The sequence below is a fragment of the Rhinopithecus bieti genome, unplaced genomic scaffold (assembly GCF_001698545.2).
Source record: "Rhinopithecus bieti isolate Rb0 unplaced genomic scaffold, ASM169854v2 scaffold_315, whole genome shotgun sequence".
Lineage (NCBI taxonomy): Eukaryota > Metazoa > Chordata > Mammalia > Primates > Cercopithecidae > Rhinopithecus > Rhinopithecus bieti.
This window is the reverse complement of record NW_016803481.1, coordinates 2618340-2635937: the sequence shown is the minus strand read 5'-3', so window position 1 is coordinate 2635937 and position 17598 is coordinate 2618340. Positions and strand designations below refer to the sequence as shown.

Here is a 17598-nt window from a genome sequence, read left to right as displayed (position 1 = left end):
GGGGACTGGAACTCAAGGTTTTCCCACCATCCTGTGAGGCTGGAAGGGGCTGATGGGTGTGGCACGGCATCTTCATCAATGTGATCTCACAATCACGAGGGGGACATGGGCTCAGGAGTGCCCAGGCGGCAGCATAGGGCATTTCTGGGGCAGAAGGAAGATGTGGGCAGTAGCACAGTCCCTGCCAGACCAGTGAGGCCCTCCTGAATCCCCTTACCCTGTCCTGGACATGTAGGGAACTCAGAGCCTAAGGTCTTAGAGCCAGGATGTAGCCTGGGATGAGGAGACCTCAATCTGGTCTCAGCTTTGCCCTGAACCAAGTGTCTGACTTGGGCAGTTGAGTTTTCCTCTCTGGTGTCACCCTTCCCAACGGTCATCCAGTCATTTCCAAAGCATGCCATCATCATTTCTGTTCAAATAAAGATCCCTTTGCCCCACCCCCTACTTCTGACCTGTAGGTCCAGGGCAGAACACATGTGTTTCTAATGATTTCCCTTGAGGAGCATCCAGGTTCTAGGATCCACTGGACCCTTCCAGTATTAAATCCTACAATGCTCTGAGTGACTGCCTCCCAGTCATAAGCTACTAGGTAGTGAAGGGCTGGGAACCAGACCCCACATTTCCTGCCTCCAGGGGCCGTGTTCTTTCCCTGTCCCATGTGCCTCTCCCCAGCGGACACCTCCCTCCTCCCCAGTTATGCACGGGTGCACCCAGCTATATAGAAGTGTGTCGTGTCCACTTATGTCTGGTTTAGTATTCTGCCTGTACGACCTGTTTGTTCTCAGAAGGGTCGTGGGCTGCACTGGTGAGCAGGGTACCCTGTGTTCTGGAGCCTTCATTCCCCTCACCAGGCTCACGGCCATGCAATTAGGCACTTGACACATGATGCCAACGTTGACAACCAAGAATAGAACCCAAGAGTGGGAGGTTAGTCTGCTCAGCAGTACTGTGGGATGAAGAGGTTTGTGGTTGCCACCTCAGCTCGAGGCTGAGCAGAGACCAGAGCTCAGAATGTACCAAGCATCAGACAGGAGCCCCAGGTGTGGGCTGCAAAGCTGTGGGAGAGAGTCCAGGGGTGTGTTACCTTCAAAGCCCATTCAAGTCTAAAGTCCTCATAACCCAAGACCTAGACCCAGATAGCAGGGAGCTGCAGAGTGGTTTCAGGCCAGGCCAATCTGGGCAGGACCAATAGGCTTGGCTGCCCCTACCCCAACTAGTGCCATTGGCTCTTCTCAGAGGAAGCAGTCTTTGGAGACTTCTGGTGATCATTACTGGTGTCAGCAGATCTTGTCCAAATTGATTGCTGTGGGCTTCTTGAGGTTGGGACTAAAATGTGTCTGAGCAGCAGGTGGACCTGGACTGGAATGATCTTGAACCATGCAAACCCTCATGTTTCTTTTTGTCAGAGGCATGTGAACCAGAGTAACTCCATCTTAAAGGAGCTAGGTGAAATGAGGCTGACACCTATTGTGTTGCATTCCCAGACGGTTAAGGCATTCTAAGTCACAGGGTGAGATAGGAAGTCAGCACACGATACAGGTCATAAAGACCTTGCTGATAAAACAGGTTGCAGTAAAGAAGTCAGCCAAAACCCACCAAAACCAAGATGGCCACGAGAATGTCCTCTGGTCATCCTCACTGCTACACTCCCACCAGTGCCGTGACAGTTTACAAATGCCATGGAAATGTCAGGAAATTACCCTAATTTAAAATTTCTGGTCTAAAAAGGGGAGGCATGAATAATCCACCCTTTGTTTAGCATGTATTCAAGAAATAACTATAAAAATGGGCAAACAGCAGCCTTCAGGACTGCTCTGTCTATGGAGTAGCCATTCTCTTATTCCTTTACTTTCTTAATAAACTTGCTTTCACTTTATGGACTCGCCCTGAATTCTTTCTTGCGTGAGATCCAAGAAACCTCTCTTGGGGTCTGAATCAGGACCCCTTTCCTATAATATTTTCACTTCTGTGTTTAGAACCAGAGACTTACTGTGTAAAGTGGGAGTGAGAAGGGTACAACTCGTGTCTCACAGCTCCAGAGGCAGAGCTGGCCCCTGCGGGTAAAAAGTGTAGAAAAACTCCTTTAACATATCCTCAGAAAGACCTCTCTGGTACTGAAAACCATCCAGAAATGGAATAGATGGGTTGTTTTTGCCAAAAGGGGCCCCTGTCATTGAAATATGCAGATGCTTGAAGGAACCAGAGGAACTCAGGTGATCTGTGATTACGGCCAACACTCAGAGTTGGGGATGTGTAGTTTACCACGTACATTACAGATATTATTTTCATTAATGTTCACAACAGTTCTGGGAAAGATAGTGCTAAGATGCCCAACTTTTATGGGTGAGTACACTGAGGTTCAGGGAGGTAATGGGATTTGTCCCAGATGATTTGACTGGGCCAGGACAGAGCTCCAAAAATGTGCTTGTTTCATGCCAGTGTGATAAGAACTTTGTGCACCTGGCATCCTTCTTTGGCTGCCATGGGGAGGTCTTAGTTCTGGGCCTGATTCTGTCTCCAGCTGAGTGTGGTCTTAACCCTCTCTGAGCCAGTGTCTCCTTCCTGTAAAGGGGCCAGGACCACCTCTGGAGGGAGGAGAGAAGACAGAGAGCTAGTGCTCTGTGAGCTCTCTGTCACATGCACTGCCTGTGTCACAGGAGGGTATTTTTACTGAAGGGCGCCATTACATTAAAATGGAGACTCCATTTCTAAACAGGTGGGCACATTAGCTCTAGCTGGAAAGAGCCTCTCCCAAGAACACAGTTCACAGGTAAAGATCAGGAGGTGTTGGGTGCAAGTGGAGAAGGTTCTGGAAAATGTAAACCTCCTCCTCTACTTAATACTATTCCTGGCGTCACCTGCCTAGTCAGTCCTCAAGGGATTACTTGAAAGCTAGCATCCCCCAGGGCATTTACTTTGGGGAAGGGAACATCCCTACCTTCAGTTCCCTCACTTGTAAAACCAAGGGAAGTAAAAACAAATTATCTGACATGCCCTTTAGCTCTGGTTCCTACCATTGGTGAGTTTACAATCTTAGTTGTTACTTTTCTCTTTTATCAATATCTCCTCCTATCTTTTTCTTTCTTTTCTGCTTTTCTCTCCCTCACCTTTTTTTCCCTCCACTGTCTCATATCTCCCTCAACCACCAAGGTCTCTCCTTGTAGCTAATGAGTTTAGCTCCCAGAATTATAGACCAAGACAACGATCCTGGAAGCATCAAGTCTAGTCCAGGGGCTTTAGCCCAGACTTTAAGGAATCCAAGGCTGTGGTGAGGGATTCAAGGGGGTTCTGCAATTATGGAAGTATTTTCAGCCAAACAATGAAGAAATAAACCACTTCAGGAGCTGAATGATCACTTTAAACAGTACGAAATACTCATATGTGCAATGCTTTGTTGGAAGAACATCCCTCTCACCTAATCCCCTCACTTTTTAGATGAGAAAAGCTGAGTTCAGATAGATAAGGTGATGGATCCAAGTTACCCGAGTGTTGCTCTGGGGTTTAAGTTGCATGTGATTCAAAAGAGTGTAAAATCTTACAGCTTCTCCGTGTGTGTGTGTGTGTGTGTGTGTGTGTGTGTACACAAGGCAATCAGAACATTCTGTCAATAGAAGCAGAAAAGTAGAACTTGGTTCCTTCTGGGGCTCCTGAAAACTGGGGTGTAGACATAACCCGCACACTCCCCTTCTACCGGCTTCATCTTGCTCCCTTTCCCCTAGTGGAGCTGGGGGAGAGCAGCACACAGTTCCCCTCCTCACTGGCTGTCTTCTCCCTGCTGCTTCTCGTCTGCGGTGAGGCTGTGGAGAAGTGGGTTGCTGTTCTTTTTTCTGACTTCCTGTGTGCTTCAGAAACCTCAATGAACAAAGAGCTAAAGGAAGAAAGGGCCCCGGAACCGTTATGCCAAACATAGACTCACATCCGACATGGGGGAGCTGGATGCCTGATTTTTATAGAGATGAAACCCAGGATTCAGGATTCCGACTGCCCTGTTCCCAACGTGGCTGCATGGGGAACGTCAGTGCTTGGGAGCTGGAAGTAGGTCGCAGGCTTCTCATTCTTTTCAGGCTTAGGTCTAATGTATTTAAAGAGGTAGCCGAAGTGAGTCTTTAGAGTATGTATCATTGAAATCAAACCAACATTAAAAGGAAACACTTAATTTCCTGTCTACAACCACTGTTTTTTGTTTGGTTTTGCAGACAGGGTCTCATTCTGTCGCCCAGGCTGGAGTGCAATGGCACAGTCATAGCTCACTGAGCTTTGAACTCCTGGGCCACCTCACCTACCTGGGTAGCTGGGACTACAGGCACGTGCCACCATGCCAGGGTCTTTTTTAAAATTTTTTGTAGAGATAGGAGTCTTGCCTGTGGCCCAGGCTGGTCTCAAACTTCTGGGCTCAAGTGATCCACCCACCTTGGCCTCCCAAAGTGCTGGGATTACATGCGTGAGCCACCACACCCAGCCTACCACAACTGTTTTAATTTCTCTGTTTTCCCTCAGTGTACAACTCAGCTGTAACCATAGGAGCATATTTCCATAGATAATTTGCATATAATCTTTGAAGTTTTCATAATCCCTTAATTGAATATACCTAAGTAGTCTCCTTATTATTTACCTTTTAGCACACACAAGTTAATTTACGAGTGAGTCTCTGCATCCAGGTGAGAACAGCATCGCAGGGAAAACCTGTGCCTTTTTTTTTTTGAGATAGAGTCTAAAAAAACTGGACTGCAATGGCACGATCTTGGCTCACTGCAATCTCCGCCTCCTGGGCTCAAGCGATTCTCCCCCCTCAGCCTCTCGAGCTGGGATTACAGGCACATGTCACCACGGCCAGCTAATTTTTTTGTATTTTAGTAGAGACAGGGTTTCACCACGTTGTCCAGGGTGGTTTCAAACTCCTGAGCTCAGGCAATCCACCTGCCTCGGCCTCCCAAAGTGCTGGTATTACAGGTGTGAGCCACCGCGCCTGGCCCTGTGCTTTTTTTGATGTTGTTTTTGTTTTTGTTGTTTGTTGTTGTTTGGATGGCACATGGCTGAGCTTTCTGTCCATAAGCTCCTGTTCTCAGGGCCTTGCTACTCACATTATGATCCATAGGAGACTCTCAGGGTCGGTCTTTCTCTGCCCAGCCCTGGCTTCCTGGTGCTGTGTTCATGTCTGATTTTGGATCCCGGAGACCTTTTTCTCCTACCATTCTTCCAAAAGGGCAACAGTCATTCTGTGACCTTGCTCAGGAAATTTTCAGCTGGGTTTTCCCTTTGTATTTTATTTGATGCTTTTAACCGGAGAGGAAAACTCCTGCTACCATGTGAGTTGTGCTGGGGAGACTTGCCAGAGAAGAGCTGCCCACAGGGGGATTTCTCGCTACTGCCTTCAGGGTTTCCCTACTTTGGAGGCCTCGTGGCTGGAGTTTTAAAGGCCAAAGTTCCCCTCAATTTTCTGAACTCTGAATGATTGAAACCACCTATTTTATTTTTTTCTCTTTTTACCCAAGCGCCCATTTCCAATAAAGGGCTTGGTTAATGACAAGAAACTAAAACTGAAACCACAACTCTGCTCTAAAATAAGAGACTCTGAGACACCCAGGAAGGGCCTGCCTTTAAGACTTGTCACTCCCTGAGATCCATCGCGGCACCAAATGTTTGCTGAGCTCCGTCCTGGGAGGGAGGCCTGCAGCCTGGGAACTGGGAGACCTGGGTCCCAGTGGAGAGACCTCACCATGTAATGAGCCTCTCTTGATTCAGTTCTCACAGTGAGTTGAGGGCCAAGCCAGCCATTCTTCAGCCTCACCGCGTGGGTACCAGAATCACCTGAGATGTTAGGAGGGTGGGGAAAGAGGGAGGTGTTGGTCAAAGGGGACAACGTTTTATTTATGTAGAATGAATAAGTCCCAGAGATCTAATGTACAGCATGGTGACTGTACCTAAGCATGCTGTATTACATACTTCAGATTGGCTAAGAGAGTCGATTTTTAAAATTTTAGTAATTTTTTACATTGGTGCATAATAGGCCGGGCGCGGTGGCTCAAGCCTGTAATCCTAGCACTTTGGGAGGCCGAGACGGGCCGATCACGAGGTCAGGAGATCGAGACCATCCTGGCTAATACGGTGAAACCCCGTCTCTACTTAAAAAATACAAAAAAACTAGCCGGGCGACGAGGCGGGCGCCTGTAGTCCCAGCTACGGGAGAAGCTGAGGCAGGAGAATGGCGTAAACCCGGGAGGCGGAGCTTGCAGTGAGCTGAGATCCGGCCACTGCACTCCAGCCTGGGTGGCAGAGCAAGACTCCGTCTCAAAAAAAAAAAAAAAAAAAAAAAAAAAAAAAAATGGGGGCAAAAAAACTGTACGTTTTTTGGGGGAAAAGGGAGATATTTGAATACATGTATACTCTGTGTAATAATCAAATCAGAGTAATTACTATATTCATCATGGAAAACATTTTATTTCTTTGTGTTGGGAACATCCAAAATTCTCTGTTCTATTTAAAAAAAAACAATAACTTATTGACTCTAGTCACCCTACAGGGCTACAGAACATTAGCACTTATTCCTCCTGTCTGGCTTTAATTTGGTATCCATTAACCAACCTCTCTCCATCTACCTTCCACCCTGCCCTTCCCAGCCTCTAATAACCACAATTCTCTCTACTTCTGTGAACTCAACTTTTTTAGCTCCCACCTATGGGTGAGAAAATATAGTACTTCTCTTTCTGTGCTTGACTTATTTCACTTAACATAACGTCCTCCAGGTTCATCCATGTTGTTGTGAATGACAAGATTTTGTTCTTTGTCATGGCTAAATAGCACTCCATCTGTTGATGGGCACTTCAGTTGATTTCCTATTTTGGCTATTGTGAGTAGTGCTGCAATCAATGTGGACGGACAGATATCTCTTCAACACATTGATTTTAATTTCCTTTGGAAAAATCCCTAGTAGTGGGATTGCTAGATCATATGGTAGTTCTATTTGTAGTTTTTTGAGGAATCTCCATACGGTTCTTCGTAATGGTTATACTAATTTACATTCCCACCAACAGTGTTTAGGAGTTCTCTTTTCTCAACATCCTCACCAGCATTTGTTATTTTTTGTCTTTTTGATAATAGCCATTCTAACTGGGTGAGACGCTATCTCATTGTAGTTTTGATTCGTATTTCCCTTATGATTAGTGATATTGAGCATATTTTCATTTATCTGTTGGCCATGTCTATGTCTTTGTTTTTCTGAGATGGAGTCTCGCTCTGTTGCCCAGGCTGGAGTGCAGTGGTGCGATCTCGGCTCACTGAAACCTTTGCCTCCTGGGTTCCAACGATTCTCGTGCCTTAGCCATTGGAGTAGCTAGGATTACGGGTGCGCCACCATGCCCAGCTAATTTTTGAATTTTTAGTAGAGAGGGGCTTTGCCCATGTTGGCCAGGCTGGTCTCGAACTCCTGACCTCCAGTGATCCGTCCACCTTGGCCTTCCAAAGTGCTGGGATTACAGGTATGAACCACCACGCCTGGTTGTATGTCTTCTTTTGAGAAATGTCCTTTCAGATACTTTGCTCATTAAAAAAAATTATTATTTTTTTTACCATTGAGTTGTTTGAGTTCCTCATGTATCCTAGATATCAGTCCCTTGTTGGATGAACAGTGTGCCCATATTTTCTCTCATTCTACAGGTTGCCTGGTCCACTCTGTCAATTGTTTCCTTTGCTGTGCAGAAGCTTTTAGCTTGATAAAATCCGATTTGTCATTGGGAGGTCAAGACAGGAGAACTGCTTGAGGCCAGGAGTTCGAGATAAGCCTGGGCAACATAGTGAGATGCTGTCTCTGTTTTTCTTTTTTAAATCCCATTTGCCTATTTTTGCTTTTGTTACCTGTGGTTTCGAAGTTTTACCTGCAAAATCTTTGCCCAGAACAATGTCCTGAAGGATTTACCCTGCTTTCTTCTAGTAGTTTTATAGTTTTGAATCTCACATTTTAGTCCTTATTCTGAGTTGATTTCGTGTATAGTGAGAGATAGGGATCTAGTTTCATTCTTCTGCATATGGTTATTCAGATTTTTCAGCACCATTTATTGAAAACGCTGTCTTTTTCCCAATGTATGTTCTTGGCATCTTTGTTGAAAATCAGTTAGCTATAAATATGTGGATTTATTTTTGGGTTCTTTATTCTGTTTCATTTGTCTATGTGTCTGTTTTTATATCAGTACCATGCTATTTTGGTTACTTTAGCTTTGTAGTATTTTTGAAGTCAGGTAGTGTGATGCCTCCAGCTTTGCTCTTTTTGCTCAGAATTGCTTTGGCTATTTGGGGTCTTTTGTGATTCTACATGAACTTTAAGATTGTCTTTTCTATTATATTTCTGTGAAGAATGTCATTGGTCTTTTGATGGGGGTTGCATGGAATTTGTAGAGCTCTTTGGGTAGTATGGTTATTTTAACAATATTAATTCTTCCAATCCATGAACATGGAACATTTTTACATTTTGTGTGTGTGTCCTCTTCTAATTCTTCCCCCCTACCCCCCACCCAAGACAGAGTCTTGTTCTGTCACCCAGGCTGGAATGCTGTGGTGCGATCTTAGCTCACTGCAACTTCCACCTCCTGGGTTCAAGCAATTCTCCTGCCTCAGCCTCCCGAGTAGCTGGGATTACAGGCGCATGCCACCACGCCTGGATAATTTTTGTATTTTTAGTAGAGATGGGGTGTCACCATGTTGGCCAGGCTGCTCTCAAAATGGCTGGTCTCGAGCTCCTGACCTCGTGATCTGCCCAACTCGACCTCCCAAAGTGCTGGGATTACAGGCGTGAGCCTCCGCGCCCAGCCTCTTCTATTTCTTTCATCAGTGTTTTATAGTTTTCATCATAAAGGTCTTTCTTGGTTAAAAACTGTCCTGTCTTATTAAATTTATTCCTATTTTATTACGATTTTTGTAGCTATTATAAATGAGATTGTTTAGTTTTGTTTTAGATAAGGTCTTACGCTATTGCCCGGGCTGGAGTACACTGGCACCATCATAGCTCACTGCAGCCTTGACCTCCTGGGCTCAACTGATCCTCCCACCTCAACCTCCTGAGTAGCTGGGGCCACAAGTGCACATCACCACACCTGGCTAATTTTTTTTTTTTTTTTTTTTTTTTTTGAGATGGAGTTTCACTCTTGTTGCCCAGGCTGGAGTGCAATGGTATGATCTTGGCTCACCGCAACCTTCGCCTCCCAGGTTCAAGCGATTCTCCTGCCTCTGCCTCCTGAGTAGCTGGGATTACAGGCATGAGCCACCATGCCCAGCTAATTTTTTGTATTTTTAGTAGAGACGGGGTTTCTTATGTTGGTCAGGCTGATCTCAAACTCCTGACCTCAGGTGATCTGCCTGCCTTGGCCTCCCAAAGTGCTGGGATTACAGGTGTGAGCCACCGCGCCTGGCCGAACACCTGGCTAATTTTTAAATGTTTTGTAGAAACAGGGTCTCCCTATTTGTCCAGGCTGGTCTCAAACTCCTGGACTCAAGCAATCCTCCTGCCTCAGCCTCCCAAAATGTTGGGATGACAGGCATGAGCCACTGTGCCAAGCCAAGATTACTTTTTCTATTTCTTTTTTAGCTAGTTGGTTATAGGTATATAGAAACACTACTGGTTTTTGTATGTTGATTTTATACCCTGCAACTTTACCGAATTTGTTTATTAGCTCTAACAATTTTTGGTGGAGTATTTCGGTGTTTATATAAAATCATGTCATCTGCAAAGAGGAACAATTTGACTTCCTCTTTTCCAACTTGAATGCCTTTCATTTCTTTCTCTTGCCTAACTGCACTGATTAGTACTTCCTAGAGAATAGATCTGAAGTGTTTTCAGTACACACACAAGAAAAGGTAACTGTGGAGATGAATATGCTAATTAGCTTGACTGTAATAATCAACTTGCTATACAGCTCAAATATATACAATTTCAGTTAAAAATATTTTTATAAAGAATCACCTGAGATGTTATTGAGAAATACAGATGGCTAGGCCCCAACCCCCAAGGTCTCCATGCACTAGGTCAGGTTAAGTCTTAGAGATATTTACACTATATATTCCAGCAATGCCGACATGCAGGTAGACAGCGTGAAGAACCCGGGGACCAAGTGCTGTCTGAGGTTGCCACTCATCTAACAGCAACGTTTTACCATTAGAATCCAGATCGCCAGAGGACCTTACTCTGGGGGTGTCTATGGAATGAGGCCTCCTTCTTGGGTAGGTCTGTACTCTGAATTATAGCCAGAATCTTCATCACTGCAGGATGCAGTGAGAAAGAGCCCACACCTGCAGCCGCTTCTGACTCCACTGAAATCACAGTTCTGCTCTCTACTTGCTGTGTGGCCTTTGGGAAGTTACTTTGCTCAGCCTCAGAGACCTCATCCATGAGATGGGGGATAACAGTACCTACCTTTTGGGTTTTTCTTAGAGTGGACTGGGCTCATTGTGCATGGAAAGTGCTAGCCCAGGGTTGGGCTAGGGAAGCACTCTGTTACCTGCTGCTGTTTCTCAGAAATGAGCCCTTTGGCAGTCCTGGAGAGCTGGAGGAAGAGGACGTGTGCTCAAGGTCTCAGGGCTGAAGAGGAAATCAAGATCGTGGGGTGGCAAAGAACCTCAAGGCACTGCCAGACACTCTGGGCTCTTGGAGAACTGTTCAGAGTTGGAGATAACTTTCTGTAATCCTAGGCATCTCTTCTCTTGTCACATTTCATTGAGATATCTATCCTATTTAATCCAAGCCTAATTTTGGATAGGATCCAGAAATCTAGGTGAATTTCAGGGACCTATTTGCTTCCTTATCTAGCTTGGTGGGGAGAAGATCAGCCCCTCTGTGTGGGCCACGTGGAGAGTACAGAAAATAAAACTGTATCATGGCCGGGCGCAGTGGCTCATGCCTGTAATCCCAGCACTTTGAGAGGCTGAGGTGGGCTGATCACTTGAGGCCAGGAGTTCAAGACCAGCCTGGCCAATATGGTGAAACCCCCTCTCTACTAACAATACAAAAATTAGCTGGGTATGGGGTGGGCACCTGTAATCCCAGCTACTCAGGAGGCTGAGGCATGAGAATCACTTGAACCCGGGAGGCAGAGGTTGCAGTGAGCCAAGATCATGTCACTGTACTCCAGCCTGGGCGACAAAGTGAGATTCCATCACACACACACACAAAAAAAACTGTGTCCAAGGAGAAGCTAGAGATTGATGCATAGGAGAGAGGTCCAGTTTTTATCCTTGTGCAACAGACTTTACACATTTCTAAAATATATTTAACCAAAATAACAATATTATAACCGATGTAACTTAAGATCTTTAACTGCATGCAGTTCTAAATGTGGACTGTGTTTTTATGTAGTTCTAATCAGTATGTAAATTTCATTCTCTGTCACTTAACATTTTTATATAAATCTTTTCATGCACTACTCATATTTTTATCATAGTTTATCATTATTGCTAGCGCTCAAACTTCCCCCTGAGCATTTTGTTTTGATTCTCATTATTTCACTACTATAAATAGTACAGCTAGGAACATCTTTGTGCAAATGCTTCACACCCCTCGCCTTGGATAGATGCGGTATGTTTCCCAACGTTGGGTAGCAAGATCAACACATGTGAGTTATTTTGTATTTAACTTCCTTGCTTCAGAAAGCCAATTCTGAGTAATTGGCAATTGTACTAGTTCATTTCAAGTCAATGAACATAAGTTTTTCTTTTTTTTCCCTAGGTAACTTGGCTTGTTTAATAGGTTTATGGTGGTTCCTTAAAGTTGTTTTTATTAGCATTTTCAACTGCTGAGGGCTTTTCCATCTATTTTTAATTTTCTCAAGTCTTTTCACATGCAGGTAGCATCCTGTTTGCTTGAAGGGGCATTAAAATTGCTGTTTTATCCAATTCGCATTAAAATGAAAGCTGAATACATCTACAGATGGGGGCTTGGTCATGTTTAATGGTTTTGAGATCTGTTTACATAAAGCAAATGTTTGGTGTATACTAGGTTTGCAGAGAGTGGCAGACTAGGGGGTTGACAGGTGGAGAAGATTGTTCAAGAGGATGGTTTTGTTGTTTTTAAGGTGGTAAGAGATAGGGTTGCTACATCTGTACAGTTAGACTTGGGTTTATACTTTCTAGTTAAAAAAAAAAGTACCTGAGTTTTGTTTTTTTAATCACCAACTTTTTTTTTTCTGTTTATTACATGTATCATAAAATATACCTTAATCAAGTCCTACATATCCATGACTATATACATATTAACATGTCAAAAGTCTGCATTCTTTTCCATGCATGTATGAGGAATTTGTGTTTGAGCAGAATTCTGGGGGCTACCTCAGAAAAGCAGGTTCATCTGGACTGTACTCTTTGACACAGAAATAAGCTTGAGGTGTGGAGACCAAGCTCAGAGCAGGGGTGGAGGGAAGGTTGGGGGGCACTCACTGCTGGGATGTAGGCCGTGGACTGTGTTTGTTGGGGTACAGTGGGAAATCTGAGCTCTGGTCTTATCTCTGCTACTGAAGAAAGGGGACCCCAGGAAAGCTGCTCAGTCAGTCACTTTTCCTCGTCCTCAAAATGGGAGAGCAGCCTGCCTTGGGAGGTATCAGTGAGGTAGCAAGGGTGCAAACCCTATGAAAGGAGATTCAGCGGGTGATATGCAAATGTGAAGCTCCTCTTCCTCTGGCTGTTACATTTCTTCTTAACGTTGACTTGGAGGAAGGAGTCAGATCCATCGTTCACTGGAAAGTCCTACAACCGTTCAAAACCAGCAATCCATCCTGCATTCCCATGACTCACTCTCTCTTTGGTTTTAGGGGTCTGCACCAGGTGATAGGGCTTTGTTGAATGCCCTTGCCCTAGCAGACGGCCTCTCAAACCCCAGGCCCTCAGCTTGCACCGCTGAGGTGGGATCATGTGTGCAGAGCCCGGAGGGAAATCACCGTCGTTTCTTAGGGGTTTTCTGGTAATCCCAACACTACATTAACTTTTCTTGGCAGCCACATCGTAGTGACTAACAGTGAATTTACAGTTAGCCTAAATCCTATTTTTTAATCCATCCACCGCTAAACCGCTTCTTTCTCATCCTAGACTGGGGAAGACTTTTTTTTTTTTTAATCTACATGAAGAATGGCTCATTTATTCCACTTCACAAGTTGCATTTTGTTAAACTTGGCATGACTTACCAGCCTGCGAGGATTTCAGGAACTTTTTTTGATCCTCTGTTAAAGCCATAATCTCTCCCAATCCTGTGCTCAACTTGATGCTTCTTGTTTAATAACCACAAGCTCCTTCATACCCAATTACAAGGTGTGAACAGAAGCAATTAAAGTAATAGTCTTCCATCCAGGTTAATGCAGACATTTGATTAGCAGTCTTTAGAAAAAACCATTTGACCAGCTAGGAATTCACCTGCTGTCATCTGACCTCCTTATTAACTTCTCAAGAAAATGGGGAAGAACTCAAACAAATTGAAGCATTGATTTGTCATGGTACCAAATTTCCTTGGTCAGCAGCCAACTTTGTAACCCACCTGGAGAGGGACATGAGATTTGCAGGAGTTGGAGGTTGAGAGGGAAGGAAAAAGCTGAGATCATGATTTGAAGAGGAGAAGTTGTTGGAGAACTTAGTCTGGGATTAAAGATGACAAATCTTAAGAGGAGAAGTTGTTGGATAACTTAGTTTGGGATTAAAAATGACAAAGAGTGTGATTTTGAAAATAACAACTTTCAGAGGACTGGAGAGTAAGAGAAAAGAAGCTCTTGGGAGGAAGGGGTACATGGTAAGATGTTATGCCTCCATGCACCTTGTGCATTGTTATCTTGAAGTGCTGGGTGGTGCAACCACTACAGGCAACAAGTGGGACATCAAGGATCAGAGGTGGCTTGAGGCCAGGGACCCTGAGATCTGCCCTCTTTGCCTAGAGTTTGTCACTGTTCAGGCAGTGGTGTGCTGGAACCAACTCTCACAAGCCAATGGCATCCATTTCTCCCCAACTCCCCTTTCAGTACCATCATGCTGGTGGCTTGGAATTGGCCACAGTGGAAGTATTTACACCAGAGAAATTGGCAAGTGCTACAAATCAAGGCATCCTTCTCTTGGATTGCCAGTGGCCAAACACACACCAGACACTTATTCTCGCTGCCCCTGTAGCCTCCCAGCTCACACTTGTGCTGTATCCTTGTGCCATATTTATATTTTTAAAATGAAAATCTGCTTTTCCATGGATGATGTTCAAAAATTTCTTAGCAGAGTGCCACCTTCTGGTCTCATTTCCCAATGACCCCTCGCCCACCCTCTTCACCAGCCCTATAGGCAGCATGTCATGGGGTTTCCTGATCTTTTTGGGTCACTTTTTCCTAAGATCCTGAGGCACAGTAGGCAGGTTCTCTTCTGTGATCCTCTGGTCCCATGCTTAGAGTTCTATTAGAGACCATAGCAGGCTGTGGCTGTTTTTGTGTGTTTTGTTCTGTTTTACCTTTTTTCTTTTTACTGGATTATGATCTAATAGATGGGGACCTTCTTCCCTTTTCTGTTTATCTTCATAGCTACAGGTCCGTTATGGCTCCTGAAACATAGGAAGGCAGAGAGAGGAGGGAAGGAGGGAAAGAAGAAAGGAGGGAGGGAGGGAAGGAAAGAAGGAAGATAGGAGGGAAGACAGGAAGACACCCCAGCCAAAAGGCATTCATGACCTGGCAAATAAGGAGGAAGATGGGTATGATTTTTGAAGAACCGAGAGAAGAGTGGAGCCCAGAAGTCAAATAGGAGACAAGAAAAATCTGGCTAGCTGCGGGGATCAAAGGCTTTGAAGGGAGAAGAGGTTCCCTTAGCAAGAAAGCACAGGGTAATGCATCCCTGTTGCTCCCCTCCTGCCCTGCAAGACCCCCCAAGTCAGCTGGCCTCTGGGCTGGCAGGAGCTGGCAACGGAGGGACTCCCGGTGGGTAATGGGTGCGGGGGTGGGGAGCTGAAAACGTGGTAAAGTTTCAACAAATGCTTTTTGAATTACATTCAATTATAGCTGGCAATAATCACAACCTTTCTGGTTCTGTCTTTCGCAAGGTAATGGGAGAAAGTCTTGGAGAGGAGGGAGGTGATTTAGCAAATGCTGGACCGGAGGGCCCTGGAGCAGGCAGAATGCTGGCCCTGCGGGAACTGAGGGCTGAGAGGGCTCCAGCTGCGGAGGGGGCGCTGTGAGGAGCCAGCAGGGCCCAGCCTTGCCCAGAAACCTAGGACCAGTTCCCTGAGACTGCAAGGTCGTTGCCAATTAGTTAAGTGCCTGCACTCAGCAGGCCTTTGGGATAGGAAAGGGCTGTGTTCTCCATCTTGTTGATGTGGAAACAGCAAAGGGAAGTGACTCAGAGGCAGAGTGGAAAGGCGGAGTGTGTCTCGTGACATTCTGACTTCTACTAGATCCAAAGGGCTGTGCTTGACTGTCTCCTGGGAGGCTTCCTTCCATGGACAGGCGCCTGTGGTGCTCTGAGGACAGGCAACGGGTCTGTGCAGGAGCAGAGGAAAGGGAAGCGTGATCTGTGGAGGTGGGGCAGGTGCATGGAGGAAGGCGGGGCTCGATGAAAAGGCAGCCTTGGTGCACCGAGCACTGGAGGTAGAAGGGGCTGCCACAGCCACCTGATCCTGCACTTAGGAGGTCAGTTTAGACTTTTTAAAAGTAAGGTTTAAAGGCCAGGCATGGTGGCTCATACCTGTAATCCCAGCACTTTGGGAGGTTAAGGAGGAAGGATCACTTGAGGCCAGGAGTTCAAGACCAGCCTAGGCAACACAGAGAAACCCTATCTCTATCCAAAATAAAAATTAAAAAATTGAACTAGGCATGGTGACATGTACCTGTAGTCTCAGCTACTTGGGAGACCGAGGCAGGAGGATCACCTGAGTCCAGGAGTTTGAGGCTGTAGTGAGCTATGATCACATCCCTGCACTCCAGCCTGAACAACAGAGCAAGCCCCTATCTCTAAAAAATAATAATAATTAAAATTAAATTTCAAAATTAAAAAGTGGATCTTAGTATTATATTTCCAATTCTTGCTTCTGCCAAGTCACAGACACTTAAAAAATGAATGTGCCAAGGAGTTTACAGAAGCAACAGAAGTAACCTCCGATCCTCCAGAAAATTCTGCAGGATAAGTAGTAGTAACCTCATGCCCCAATGAAGGAAACTGAGGCCCACAGAGATTATCTTGTCCAAATCACACAACGGGTCCATGGCAGAGACTTAAGGCTGCCATGTTGCCACACTCGAGTAATGGCCCAGTTGTGTGGCTTGCCAGCCCCAAAGAAAGTGGTTTAAATCCAGGTTTGAATGAGTTAGAGGTATGCGCCTTCTCCCTGACATCATACAGCCTTTCTGACTAATGGTCCCCTTTCCACACTCTCTCAAATCAGGAATAAACTGGTTTTTTTTTCTTCTTGAGGTGGAGTTTCACTCTTTTCCCCCAGGCTGGAATACAACGGTGCAGTCTCGGCTCACTGCAACCTCCATCTCCTGGGTTCAAGGGATTCTTTTGTCTAAGCCTCCCAAATAGCTGGGATTACAGGCACACATCACCACACACAGCTTATTTTTGTACTTTTAGGAGAGATGGGGTTTCACTATGTCGGTCAGACTGGTCTCGAACTCCTGACTTCAAGTGATCTGCCTGCCTCAACCTCCCACAGTGCTAGGATTACAGTCATGAGCCACCGCACCCAGCCAGAAACAGAACTTTCAGTCCTCAAGACCATGCATTTTATGTTTGGGACTCCCAGCATCCCCTTTGGTGTCTGCCTCCCCAAGAGGCTAAGCTATTTATTGAACACAACGTGTGTAACATTACCCTACGATGTCTTCAAGGGCCAGAGTTAAGTTTTCCTGTGATATTTATTCCTGTAATCTTAGCATCTCCCCTGTGCCAGAAGCACAGTACTAGGTACAGTTACAACCTGGTGCATCTGGAAGGGACTGAAATGCTGCTTCAGTTCCCCCTCCTGCAGGCAGGTCAATGTCTTGCCATTCAGGAAGAGCATAATTTATTTTCTTCCTGAAGATCTTAAGAATTCAGAGATTGTCCATCCTCCTATAGTACCCTTTGCAGATTTTGGCCAAGAAGTTCTTACAGCCAATCAGAACTTTTCCTGTTTTAATTTGAGCCCATTTCCTTGTGTTTGTTATTCTTTGACTTTAACTGTGGCAGATTTGGGGGCCAGGAGGCAAACCGAAGCCCAGGATGGCTCAGAGCCAGGGTTTTCACTAGTGCCGTGGGATGTAGTCTCCTCTGACTCTGCTCCGAGGGTCTGGGGCAGACCAGGAAGCAGGGAGGATGGAATACCAGGGCTTGGAGAGCCAGGAAGGAGGTCTAGAGAAAGGGGCAGAGTTTTTGGCTCATGAGTTGAGCATCAGAGGATTTTGTGATCATTAAAGGCCAGAGATACGCTATTGACGAGTAGTTCAAATAATCTGACAATATTTAGAGGCGTGAACAAGTTCTGTCATCAAGAAGAGGAGCTGGAATCAGCAGATTGTTGTCGTCTCTTCCTAACTCAGCATTCAGCAGTGATGTGCGTTGGTACCTGAAGGTCAGTCATAGCGGGAATTTTTACACTACAGAAATTGGCAAGTTCTGCAAAGTAGAGCTTTT

At 45.4% G+C, this 17598-nt stretch overlaps 1 protein-coding gene across 6 annotated transcripts in view; it reads left to right on the top strand.

The window, feature by feature from the left end:
* PTK2B (protein tyrosine kinase 2 beta) overlaps positions 1-17598 on the top strand; it is a 139603-nt gene that overhangs the window by 52659 nt on the left and 69346 nt on the right. Inside the window, exon 1 of one of the 6 annotated variants that reach the window (XM_017885197.1) lies at positions 5591-5719. The exons of 3 other annotated variants lie outside the window; for them this stretch is intronic. The gene's annotated coding sequence lies outside the window, so the exon portion shown is untranslated. Of the gene's footprint in view, positions 1-5590; positions 5792-17598 lie in introns of those variants that run through there. 2 more of the 6 variants (XM_017885189.1, XM_017885210.1) reach the window with 2 other exon arrangements.